The 12,822-nt window shown below is 45.2% G+C and overlaps 1 protein-coding gene across 2 annotated transcripts in view; it reads right to left on the minus strand.

Annotated features, from left to right (window-relative positions):
- Positions 1-12,507, minus strand: part of MFAP3L (microfibril associated protein 3 like) — a 317,911-nt gene extending 305,404 nt beyond the window's left edge. Inside the window, exon 1 of one of the 2 annotated variants that reach the window (XM_069631408.1) lies at positions 12,427-12,507. The gene's annotated coding sequence lies outside the window, so the exon portion shown is untranslated. Of the gene's footprint in view, positions 1-12,367 lie in introns of both variants that reach the window. The other variant, XM_069631409.1, reaches the window with a different exon arrangement.
- Positions 12,508-12,822: the final 315 nt, after the last annotated feature.

The following is a 12,822-nucleotide window of genomic DNA, read 5'->3' on the forward strand; positions in this document are numbered from 1 at the left end:
CTTCAAAAAGCTTCAGGAGATTTACTAAAAACCCATATACTCTCTGCCCTCTGCAACTCATCCAGAACAGGACTGCAAGACTTGTCCTTGGCCTCAGGCCCAGGGATCATATCACTCCAGGACTGAAATCTCTGCACTGGCTCCCAGTGGCTGTGAGGATTAAGTTCAAAACCCTCTGCATTGTCCACAAGGCCTTCTGGGGGCTGGGGCCTCAATACCTTCAGCTCTCTCTTCCTAAATATCTTCCTTCTTAAACTCTTCACTCATCCGCCTCCAACTACCTCAGGATCAGTCGCTTCTCCAAGCAACGAGTTGGTGGTAGATCTCTTTCCTCGGCTGGGGCCTTACTCTGGAACAGCCTCCCTGCCTCCCTGTAACTTGAGGAGAACCATCTCCGGTTCAGGAAGCACCTCAAAACCTTTCTCTTTGCTTCTGCTTTATCTCCTCCTCTCCCCTGCTGACTTCCTGCCTGAATCTGAAATCGCACTGGTAACCTGGCCATCCTCTGATCTCTGGCCCAGGTCCCCTCCCCCATCAGTAGCACACCAGCACTGCCTTCCTGGCAACCCCCGCACTTAGGGACTGTCTCAGCACAGTCCCTAAGTGTCTCAGCACAGTTTATCCCTACAGTTCCACTACCAGCACTTGACACCTTATGTGTGCACTTACCCTTGCACTTGCCACCAGCTGGCCGTACTTCACTTATTGTTAGTATCCTTATCCCTTGTACTGCACTTTCCCCCCTCCCCCTTCCCATGCAGTTGCGCGATCTGAATGACAACTCACCTAGTAGGATCGTTGTTTGTCTTCCCTCTGTTCCCCTTCCCTAGCCTCGTTGCGCCTTGAAACACTTGTTTTTAGTCACGTTATAAATGCCATATCATATGTCAGCAATAGGATCCAATGGAAAATATTTGAAAATAGTAGAGCAAAATTTCCAACAGGGCACTCTGCCGTCAAGTGAAAACCCTTACACAGCAAAGGCTGGTTATGGGAGGAGTGAAATATCACAAGTGGTTCCATGTCAGCTGAGAGTAGCTCATGATAGTATGCTTCCGAATGACAGTTAAGAAATGATTTCTGCTGCATCGAGTTGAAACAGATGGACTTTAAGAATGGAGCAGACCCTATAAAAAAACATGAACCCAGAACCTTTCTTGATAGCAATGGATCTGATGTACAGCAACCCATCTGTGAGCAAACGGATCCATAAGAAGTCATTTGAAAATAGATGACTGTAATACGCACCATGGCACCCTGCTTTCAAGTGAAAAGCATGCGGCAGCAGAATCTATTTACAGCAAGGCCGGAATAAGTAAATTGGCTTCTGCAAGATCCACTGGCTGACGTATCGTTTCACTGACTACAGGGTAAATGATCAAAAATGTCAGCCAATAAATAGGATGTATTATATATAATAAAGGGAATGAACAAACTTCATTCAACATTAGATGTGTGTTCTCTGTATTCAAACAGACATTGGGCCTCATTACAAGGTGGGTGGTAAAGGATTACTGGCACCGGTAAGGGCTCCGGTGCCGGTAATCCCTTACCGCCCTACTACGAGTTCCCTTTGCGGGTCCTTCCTTAACGCCTGTTTTTTTCAGGCGTAAGGACGGGACCCGCAAAGGAACTCTAGAGCTAATAACGGTACCGCAGTTTGCGGTACCGTTATTAGCGCCTTCCCCATTCCCATTGAGCCCTGTGGGGGCTCAAATGGGAAGGGGGAATGGCCCTGGTGAATGGGGAATTACCGGTCCCGCCAACCTTGGAATGGACCGGTAATTGCTCCATTCACCAGGGCGGAGTCGGAACGAGTTTGGAGGCAGCCATGGCGCTAATAGCGCCAAGGCTACCTCCAACCTCGTAATGAGGCCCATTGAGTCCTGAATGAATGGACTAACAATGTGAAAATGAATTTTGAAAAAACATATACATCATTTTATTAAATCATCAAGTTTAAAAAAATCAAAAACAGAAATTAGGTGTGCAAGTCCAAACTCCAGTATTTTAGTCCCTGATCGCGTATAAAGAAACAGACAATATAACATGTAACACGAACACCTAAATTGCCCTTCATTACAACATGTACACTTGGAATGCAATACTGTATATATAGGCACATTAGCATCCTGACTAGCCCTACATACACACCAGCAATGCATAACATTCACACGCTCTTGATTAATGCACGGAGAACACATATAGTCATGTCCTTAAACAGGATTACAAAATAAAAGGCTTTGCTGCTCCTAAACTTGGTATACATACTTTTTTCAATTTTCATTCATTTTACAAGTGCATTTATTGAAAAGGCATAACATTCTACCTACGTGTTATTTGTGAAGATTTTTGCAGTTTTGTTCTTGTAATCATAAATATGTCTGCTTAAAGATGTGTACATATGGGTTCTTCAGTTTGTAAAATTTTAAAGTAGAATTCCCCATTTTTTTGCCTTGCCCAATATCAAACACGAACAAACTGCAGCACAATCCAGCAGAAAGCATTTGCAACTGACCACCGGAAAAGTCCAGCGCGGATGTGTTCAATTCAATGTATGGATCGGTCTCAGAGCAAATGAGGGCAACTGGCTGCATTTCAGGAAAGCCTGGCTACAACATTAAGGGCAGAGGCATTGTTCTACTATCCTAGGGTTTCCCCGGAATTATGGGGTCCCTGGGCGACCTGCGCATAGCAAGTTTTCTGTTAAATATCGTGCAGGCATTTTCGGGGGATAAACAGAATTTCTTTTTACACATGTACCCATCCTTACTACTAATACAACTACCCTGGTCCACTCTGGCATAGTTTTTTAAGCTTCTTCCAGAAACCGCTGCCGGGTCTATTTCAAAGGGCTGTTTGAATCAACGTATCTTCGTAGTTATCCCAGAGAGGGGCGCATGCATAAAGAAAGGCCTTTTCTATAATGTTTGTTTTCTATGAGCCACACCATGCCCGAGGATCCCAACCATGTGAGATGTCTACTCCAGCAGGAATAAGGATACCACTGGTAGGAATCTGCCAATCACATTCAGAGACCAACCCTTACTTATACTGAAGAAACGTACTGTCTATGGTCATTGAGGATTTATCTAGTGCTAAAAGCAGCTTCAATCCACTTAAGAGTCCAAAGGTGGGCGTTTTGAACCAGTATTGTGGCTATCTGAGACCAAATGGGACATATGCCTTCTTTTAGACCAGCATTAGGAGGTGCAGGCGATAACTGAGACGCACAAAATAAAGGAGGATGCTTCGAAATGGGGCCCTTGAATGGCAAAGAGGGGTCTGTCCCTTTAAAGAAGGGCAATTTGTATGCTTGGCAAGCAGTGCCTTCCTTAGCGGGAGCAGCGCTCCCGGGATGTTTAACTCCCCCCTCCCTTCCCCGTGTGCCCCTGGTCAATGCCAGGGGAGGCACCCATTTCCTTTTTAAATCCCCGCCCCGGCGCCTGAGCAGGGAGTTAATCACTGGAATAGGGCGATCATGCTAATGCATGAGCGCCCTATTCTAATGAAAACTGCCTCGCTCCCGCGTCGGAGCAGGGAGGTAATCATCTCAATAGGGTGCTGATGCTTTCGCTTCAGCACCCTATTGTTATTAAATGCGCCCCGCCGATAACGATAGGGCGCCTGCTGCGCCTTCTCCGCTGCTCCCACTACGCCAGCTCAGTGGACCCCTTGAAAGACTCCCCTGAGCTGGCATAGCAGGGGGCTAAGGGCACCCTGGCGGTCGCCTAGCCCGGCCTAAGGTTGGGCCTGTTGGCAAGGGTGCATGGCACTGCTAATAGATAGTGAGGGCTTTGTTGATATTGTTGGCACCTGACAGTGACTTTCTCGTGACTCTCGAGTGAATCTCTGTTGGGAGACACTGACCCTTATTTCACCTTGGAAATTCAAGCCCGTTACAAATGGTTTTTACTGGATCAATATGGTAGCATATGGGTTTTTGGTCATTGTTCTGCTACTGTGGAAACACAAAGAGTTGATTCCAATCCCGCCTGGCATCTGTTCGATTGTGTTGATTGTTGAACATTTCTCTGTAACTAATACCCGGTCCCTTGCTTAATGGCCTGAACCTGGCTTTGTTTTCTTTGATGTGCAGTCAAAACAACAAAACAAATTCGGGCTCCAACTGCGACTGCCCGTGCTGAGCCCACAAAGTTGCAGAGGGGGGAAACTATCGATGCTGCAGCCTGTGCTGCCCTAAACATCACTCCATGTTGTCTTTTAGGTGAGGGGTCATGTGTTGCAATACCCAAAAGGGCTCATTAATAGAAACTTGGGCAGGGGATTGAGGGGCCAGCATGGGCCCAGGGCGCCCCCTAGACCAATGACAGCAAGCTCAGAATAATGACTGATTAGTGGCAGTCCGGGAGAGGGATTGGCATCCAGGCATAGTGCTTGCCTGCACAATGTCATAGTGGAGGCCTTTTGTGTGTACGGGGATTACGCAGGGACGAAGACTGTGTGCAGGGCAGTGTCCTCTGGCCCTGGGCGGCTAGAACATACAGCGAGCTGCAGACAGTCATTGATTACAGACAATCCTGGAGAGGGGAGCAGCCCGGCAAAGCGCTGGTCTGCAAAGACCTTTTATATGTGCCGTCCTTACGCAGCAAGGGCTTCGTGCTAGCATTTAGGAGTCTGCCCAGGCGGGTAGCTCAGGCAGCAAAGTAGTAACGGCCTCAGACCTGGAGGCCGCCGACACTTCACAGGTTCCATTCCCACAGCACGTCCGACTCAGCCCTTCATCCCTCCGAGATCGAAAGATTGCGAGCCATAAATTGCTTTAGAACACCTGTTATTTACAGTGCATCCAAACTGCAGGATACTATTAAACACCAAATATCAAGATGCCTGTAGGTTGCATAATGGAAGACCAGTGAGATGGTCAAGGGGTTCATTCTCTTGCTACTGGGCTGTATGTGTGAAAGGCAGGACAGAGGCGCCAGTGCCAATAAGATAACAGATGCGGTTAATGTATCGGCTGCAGAGATCCACGCGTTGCCTGCAGGAAATGCGTTCCAATCGCAGCCAAATAGCTTAGCGGGCCATGTGCTTTCTGCAGGGATCTCCAAGTGCCCTATGGATCCAGGACCACCTTCAAACGTTCATTCCCCCCTCCGCAAGGGTGATAATAATCTATCTGTTGAATACTAACTGCACCCGTTGCTACACGATTTGGATACACCAGGGATTAGGACCTTTGTTTGAATACAAAGTACAAGCTAGTAATACTTTACCAGACAAACAATCGTTTTCAATTTCGGAAATTGCGAGGCAGGAGTGTTTTTCCAACAGAACGAATGCTCCCCCCCCCGACCCATTATTAGAGAATTGAAAAGGTTGCCATTTGGGTACAAAGAACAATTTCCATGTAACAAGTTTACTGCATTCGTCATATTTTTAAAGGGATAAAGAAATGAATGCACACATTATTAGCCAAAAAAAAAAATCAGGACTGCCCCTGACATGCATCTGAGAAGTATGAAATAATGCATGAATGTCTACATCTGCTTTTCCTTTTCCGCTCCCTTCAAGATCACACATTGCATTTGGAAATGGTTGAGCCCTCTTCTTCACTCTGACCCCCCAGGAAGAAAGAGCTGCTTACCCATTCCAAGGCTTGTGTGCAGCGCTTCCGCAAGACATCAAACAATGGGGCTTCAAACACACACAAACCTCTGCTGCTGTTAACTAGCTATTTGTTGTGTACTAGCTGTTACCTAGCTATTGTTTGTGTACTGGCTATTACCTAGTTATTTTGTGTGTACTGGCTGTTACAAACTATTTTTGTGTACTGTCTGTAACCTGGTTATTTTGTGTGTACTGGCTGTTACCTAGTTATTTTTGTGTAGTGACTATTACCTAGTTATTGTGTGTGTACTGGCTGTTACCTGGCTATTGTTTGTGCTGGCTGTTACCTAGCTATTGTTTGTGTACTGGCTGTTACCTAGTTATTTTTGTCTACTGGCTATTACCTAGTTATTTTTTGTGTACTAGCTGTTACCCAACTATTTTTGTGTACTGGCTATTACCTAGTTATTTTTTGTGTACTAGCTGTTACCCAACTATTTTTGTGTACTGGCTATTACCTAGTTATGTTTTGTGTACTAGCTGTTACCCAACTATTTTTGTGTACTGGCTATTACCTAGTTATTTTGTGTGTACTTTCCGTTACCTAGCTATTGATTGTGCACTGGCTGTTACCTAGCTATTGTTTGTGTACTGGCTATTACCTAGTTATTTTGTGTGTACTGGCTGTTACCTAGCTATTGTTTGTGTACTGGCTGTTACCTAGTTATTTTGTGTGTACTGGCTGTTACCTGGCTATTGTTTGTGTACTGGCTGTTACCCTACTATTGTTTGTGCTGGCTGTTACCTAGTTATTTTGTGTGTAATGGCTGTTACCTAGCTATTGTTTGTGTACTGGCTGTTACCTAGTTATTTTTGTCTACTGGCTATTACCTAGTTATTTTTTGTGTACTAGCTGTTACCCAACTATTTTTGTGTACTGGCTATTACCTAGTTATTTTTTGTGTACTAGCTGTTACCCAACTATTTTTGTGTACTGGCTATTACCTAGTTATGTTTTGTGTACTAGCTGTTACCCAACTATTTTTGTGTACTGGCTATTACCTAGTTATTTTGTGTGTACTTTCCGTTACCTAGCTATTGATTGTGCACTGGCTGTTACCTAGCTATTGTTTGTGTACTGGCTATTACCTAGTTATTTTGTGTGTACTGGCTGTTACCTAGCTATTGTTTGTGTACTGGCTGTTACCTAGTTATTTTGTGTGTACTGGCTGTTACCTGGCTATTGTTTGTGTACTGGCTGTTACCCTACTATTGTTTGTGCTGGCTGTTACCTAGTTATTTTGTGTGTAATGGCTGTTACCTAGCTATTGTTTATGTACTGGCTGTTACCTAGCTATTGTTTGTGTACTGGCTGTTACCCAACTATTTTCGTGTACTGGCTATTACCTAGTTATTGTTTGTGTACTGGCTGTTACCTAGCTATTGTTTGTGTACTGGCTGTTACCTAGTTATTTTGTGTGTACGGGCTGTTACCAAACTATTTTTGTGTACTGGCTATTACCTGGTTATTGTGTACTGGCTGTTACCTAGCTATTGTTTGTGTACTGGCTGTTACCCAACTATTTTTGTGTACTGCCTATTACCTAGTTATTTTGTGTGTACTGGCTGTTACCTAGTTATTGTTTGTGTACTGGCTGTTACCTAGCTATTGTTTGTGTACTGGCTGTTACCCAACTATTTTGTGTACTGCCTATTACCTAGTTATTTTGTGTGTACTGGCTGTTGCCTAGTTATTTTGTGTGCACTGGCTGTTACATAGTTATTGTTTGTGTACTGGCTGTTACCTAGTTATTTTGTGTGTACTGGCTGTTACCGAACTATGTTTGTGTACTGGCTATTACCTGGTTATTTTGTGTGTACTGGTGGTTACCTAGCTATTGTTTGTGTACTGGCTGTTACCTAACTATTTTTGTGTACTGGCTATTACCTAGTTATTTTTTGTGTACTAGCTGTTACCCAACTATTTTTGTGTACTGGCTATTACCTAGTTATTTTTTGTGTACTAGCTGTTACCCAACTATTTTTGTGTACTGGCTATTACCTAGTTATTTTTTGTGTACTAGCTGTTACCCAACTATTTTTGTGTACTGGCTATTACCTAGTTATGTTTTGTGTACTAGCTGTTACCCAACTATTTTTGTGTACTGGCTATTACCTAGTTATTTTGTGTGTACTTTCCGTTACCTAGCTATTGATTGTGCACTGGCTGTTACCTAGCTATTGTTTGTGTACTGGCTATTACCTAGTTATTTTGTGTGTACTGGCTGTTACCTAGCTATTGTTTGTGTACTGGTTGTTACCTAGTTATTCTGTGTGTACTGGCTATTACCTAGTTATTTTGTGTGTACTGGCTGTTACCTAGCTATTGTTTGTGTACTGGCTATTACCTAGTTATTTTGTGTGTACTGGCTGTTACCTAGCTATTGTTTGTGTACTGGTTGTTACCTAGTTATGTTATTTTGTGTGTACTGGCATTGAACTTAATCCTTTTTTCAGTTGACGCTTCTTTATAACATAGCACAGGGCCCCACTCGCTTTCCAAGGCTACTGAATCTTTGACAGCTGCCAAGTTGGTTCTGGATTGGCCCAGTCCATGCCCATTATAAGGCAGCATGGCCTCTGGTTAGGATACCATTCTTCCTCCCCTCACCCCTCCCGATAATGGCCCTATACTTGGGGATCCTGCCAAAGGGCATCAAGTGGCGGCAAGCAGAAGGGACAGCCCCTCCTCCCCCCAGGCCTCGTGCACGCAAGATGCCCTATTGTCACCCCCTTGCCCCTTGACGGCATAGTGCATTTATTGAAATGTACCTCTGAAAAGGAGAGCGGATACATTAAAAGGTAGGTGTTCATTTGCTGGTGCCATCAAGCTAGTGTCCACTCCCCTGGCCATTAACACCTTTCATCGCCCTCCAGCAGAGACGCAGCAGGATGCAGGCCGGCTACAAAAGGTGCGCGACAGAGGCTCCCATCCCACCTCTTTCTCAGCAGTGTTGTGCACACACAGATCACCTCCCTGCCACCTGGAACTAGCCATGACCTGGACAGCCTGCTTCCTGCATGATCTGTGGCCACCTTCCCCCTGCCACCATCCCAACGCAACTACCGTATCCAGTTTTCAGGCAGAAGCGTCCCTAGAGCAGTTATTTTATAGGTATTTCTCATGTGGTTCATGCCCACCAGATTGGTTGGGGGGCATAACAGTAGTCTGGCCAGCAGTTACATTTGGGGGAGGAGGGAGGGCACACACAGTTGCTGACAACGTTAACAAATACATACACAATGTATAGAGGACTGGTATGATCCTGATCTTTGTTCCAGCAAGCAGAGTGAAGGTGCCATCATCTCACAGAGAATGCATTCGTAACCCCGTCTCATTCAGCTTCAGACATCCATGTATAAAATATAATTGACAGATGCCTCAAAGACGCAAATACATACTTGGATATGATTTCTATACATGCCTGTCTGAAGTTGAATAAGAGTCACAGAAATCACACCTTAAAGCAACACTAATTTAAGCCTTATCACACTATTCTGAGCCTCTGCTTGAATGCTAACCTTTAGGGATTCATAATAATCCATTACTTATAGAGCGATTCTGCCAAAGCACTTTACATTAAAAAATGCATACAATTACTAATACCCAACAACCAAAATGAATACTCATTTGTGGACCTAAGAAGGATAAAGGGTTGGGGAGACTTTGCCAGGATTCAAATCCATGACCTGCAGATCACACATATATCCCAGAAAGGATCACTTAACCCTCTGAGCTATCTTACCACCCATTTTGCCTTTAATATACATACCACCGCATTTGAAAATGCACTACCTCTGGGGTTTACATTTCTTGTTAATATAACACTTATGACCATGAGATAGGTCTTGGCCCACTAGTAAATGGGTTACATGTCTTTATACCAAACACTTTTATATTGAAAGACCATATATCGAATATTTTATAACGAAAAATGTTATAGTGAATGCACTATTTTTTGGAGAAGGTCCCCTCCAAACCCCCGTTTACCACCCCTAAAAACCCACCACGACCGTTTCCCAAAAATATTTAACCCTTTACCCCAGACCTAAATGCATTCACTATAAAAGTTTTCGTTATAAAATATTGGATATATGGGCCTTCGATATAAAAGTTCGATATAAAGACTGCATACCGAGTAAATGTGGTAATAATAGTGTTATTTTTGGTTTAAAAAGGACTAGAGGGAAATATTCGAATACTTTTTTTAACTGCACAGTTGATTCAACAGCATACTGTCGCAATTGGATAGCTCAGCAAGTTAACACCTCAACTCTGACCTGTGCTAGCCTTCACTTTCCAAGTTCATGTTATAGCTGGGCTGAATGAGCCCATCTTCCTTTTCATGTGGATACATTAAGTACTCTAACACTTGGTAGTAATGACACCTATTTTACAGCACTTAGAAGAAAGGGGGACACAGACATGAAGCTTTATTCATCAAAATATTATATAATACCAACTATTCCAGCTGGATACAGGAAACTCTAGGCCACACAGTAACATCAAAATGTGGTATATTTTTGCACAACACGACAGGCCACAGAAACACAAAACAATCAAGTTGATTCAAAATAAGCTCTGTGTCTGGAGCATCCTGTCTGCCTCACATATATAGACACACACTATTGTCCAACTGTACTTTTGTGAATATAGCACATTAGAGAAATCCAAAACACATGTGGAATAAGGAAGGTGTCTGCCAGGGTGTATTGTGATGGAAGATTTCAGCCATCTATAGAGTACAAGGTATGGTTCATGACCCTAGATACTGCTGGACAGGGGTGTTGCTAGGTCTGGAAAAGATCAGGGGCTATGCTAATCTTGGGACTGTCGGGACTGGGAGCTAGCTAGCCTTTGTGGCTGTAACCCCTGAGCTTCTATCTGGGGCTACACCACCCCCCCCTCTCCCACCCACCCCTAGCAACGCCTCTGCTGCTGGAATTGGAAGAGGACGTAGGTTGGACGATCATGATATGATCTTGGTGAGATTTCCAGTGTGTTCCTTCTCTAGATTTACCTTACAACTCTTGTATATGGCATCCAGGGGGCCTCCTCAACAAACCTAGAGTTTTCACATTTCCCATTTGGAGTGCCGCGGGCGCAATGCAAAAAATAGCAATTTTCTTGCCGGCCCTCACCAAACCCTGTGACAGCCCTGCCCCAACCTAAGTTGTGTTCATTCACATTCAATACGGGGCCTCGACAGAAAACGTGGGACGACCTGGGCATACAGTGCGCTAAACCCGAGTAGCAATCCATCACTTCTCCCCAAAAAGCTAAGTCATCTCTCGCAGCTCGGCAGTGCTCGGAAGTTTCAGGACAACCACACTTTTAGCCACTTCGGAACAGCCAGGTCTCCACCCACTAGAAGCTTCCTTCGGCCCTGAGGGGGCAGAGGGGGAGCGGAAGCAGAGGGTCTGCACCGACCAGCCGCCCCTACCTAGCCAGTACTTTCTGGCACAGGTGAAGCAGCCCGTGGCAGCGCGCCTCTAGGGTGTTCTTCCCCTCACTTGTGGCAATTAAAAATAAGTAGCTTAATGCCTCAGAAGTTTCGCAGTCAAAAAAAAAACGTACCTGTGTTTTCAAGCAAGATCCCACATGCCCATCTAGCTTCATAAGCTATTTAAAGAAAAGCATCAACGTATCGTGACTGCGGCTGATTTAATTATACGAAGCCTAGCCACACGGCGCTAAACGGCTCATTTGCTCGAGGGCTGTGCCCGCTGCTGCATAAAAAAAGCGGGGCGAAGTGTAGAAAAGCAGACGTGATTACAAAAGGACACGGTGCACCCTCACCTTGTTTCTTTATCAGGCATTGAGGAACACCCAAGTCTGATGTCACACCCAAGAAATGACCGCACAGGAGCAGCACACTGCCAATTCCTGTGTAATTACCACCGCATATACAGTAGACTGTGCGGAGACACTGCTGCTTGGACACGGATGACAGAGCACAGTCCACCCTATGCGAATATTTGGCATACAAGCATGATGGGGTTATGCTCATCAGTCGGGCATTATAATTGTTCAAGTGCCATTAGAGCTAAAATGACAGACTGCACCGCAGTGAAAACCTGTAGACGCCTGATTTAACATGCATGCACTCAAATTAAAACCACACTGTTATGGGTGGCGGGGTTTAACAGCTCTGCAAGCAATCAGGGTAATCAAGCGTGTCCATTTGCAGCTGGTCACGCGATCCCCAGGAAGCCGCGAGTTTGCACAGGCAAAGTACATGCTTTGCCGACCCCCTTCGATCGCCGGCAATTGCATGCACCGAGCAGAACATTCGTAATCTGCACGCGCGGCACTAAGCGCCAATTGGCATCCCCCGGAAGCCCAGGCCAGAACAGATCTGGCAAGCCGGCCCCTGGTGATGGCAACATGGGCATTATTTTGAGAATGACTGCAATGTCAAGCGGGTTGCCGTTCGTTGGCATGTCTGCTGCGGCTCAACGCTGGGCGCGCTGCCGCACACACACAGATATCTTCCAAAAACATTCGCTATAAACTTTTCAAAAGCACAGCTCTTTCCACAGGACCCACCACCAAAAGACACGCACCCCCAAAACAGACAGGTGAGTGAAGGGCAATGACATCTGGGGAGCTGAAGGGCGGGACTTGGTGTCGGCTCGTAGCTCAGAAGTCAGATACACAGTAGGGAAAACCAAGAGAGCACGGCACAGACATTCAAGCCGGCAGGAGCCGATTTACAAAAGACAGCGTACGTACCCCAGGGTCCCCTCTCAAGGTTACCGAATTGCATAATACAGAAGCGGAAACATCCTTACCCCCGCGCGAAACAGGCATTGCAGTTGAATCAGACCAAGTGCATCCCAGGGACTCCAGTAGCTTGCGGCTGAGAATTTACCGTACTACCCCGTGTATATGCTCAGCGTCTTGAGCACGGATATAACTTAATGTATATAATATCAGAGCACTCGGCAGACCTAGTCGGCTTCAATGTCCTAGAGTGCAAACTGTCAACTCACAATAAGGCAAATTACCCGAGCATGTTTTGTATGTTTGTTTTTGTGCATTTGGTTAAATAACAAACCTTTAGCACGTAGTAGTCGCCTGTCTGTTCCCCATTTCCTTCCTATCTGTGTCTTAGCACTTGCACTATCTGAGATGCCCCTAGGCCGAGTATGATAGTTATTTTTCACATTCTTGTTGTTCATGACCTA

This window comes from Ambystoma mexicanum, chromosome 6q (genome assembly GCF_040938575.1).
Source record: "Ambystoma mexicanum isolate Mex_15411 chromosome 6q, UKY_AmexF1_1, whole genome shotgun sequence".
In the NCBI taxonomy this organism is placed as follows: domain Eukaryota; kingdom Metazoa; phylum Chordata; class Amphibia; order Caudata; family Ambystomatidae; genus Ambystoma; species Ambystoma mexicanum.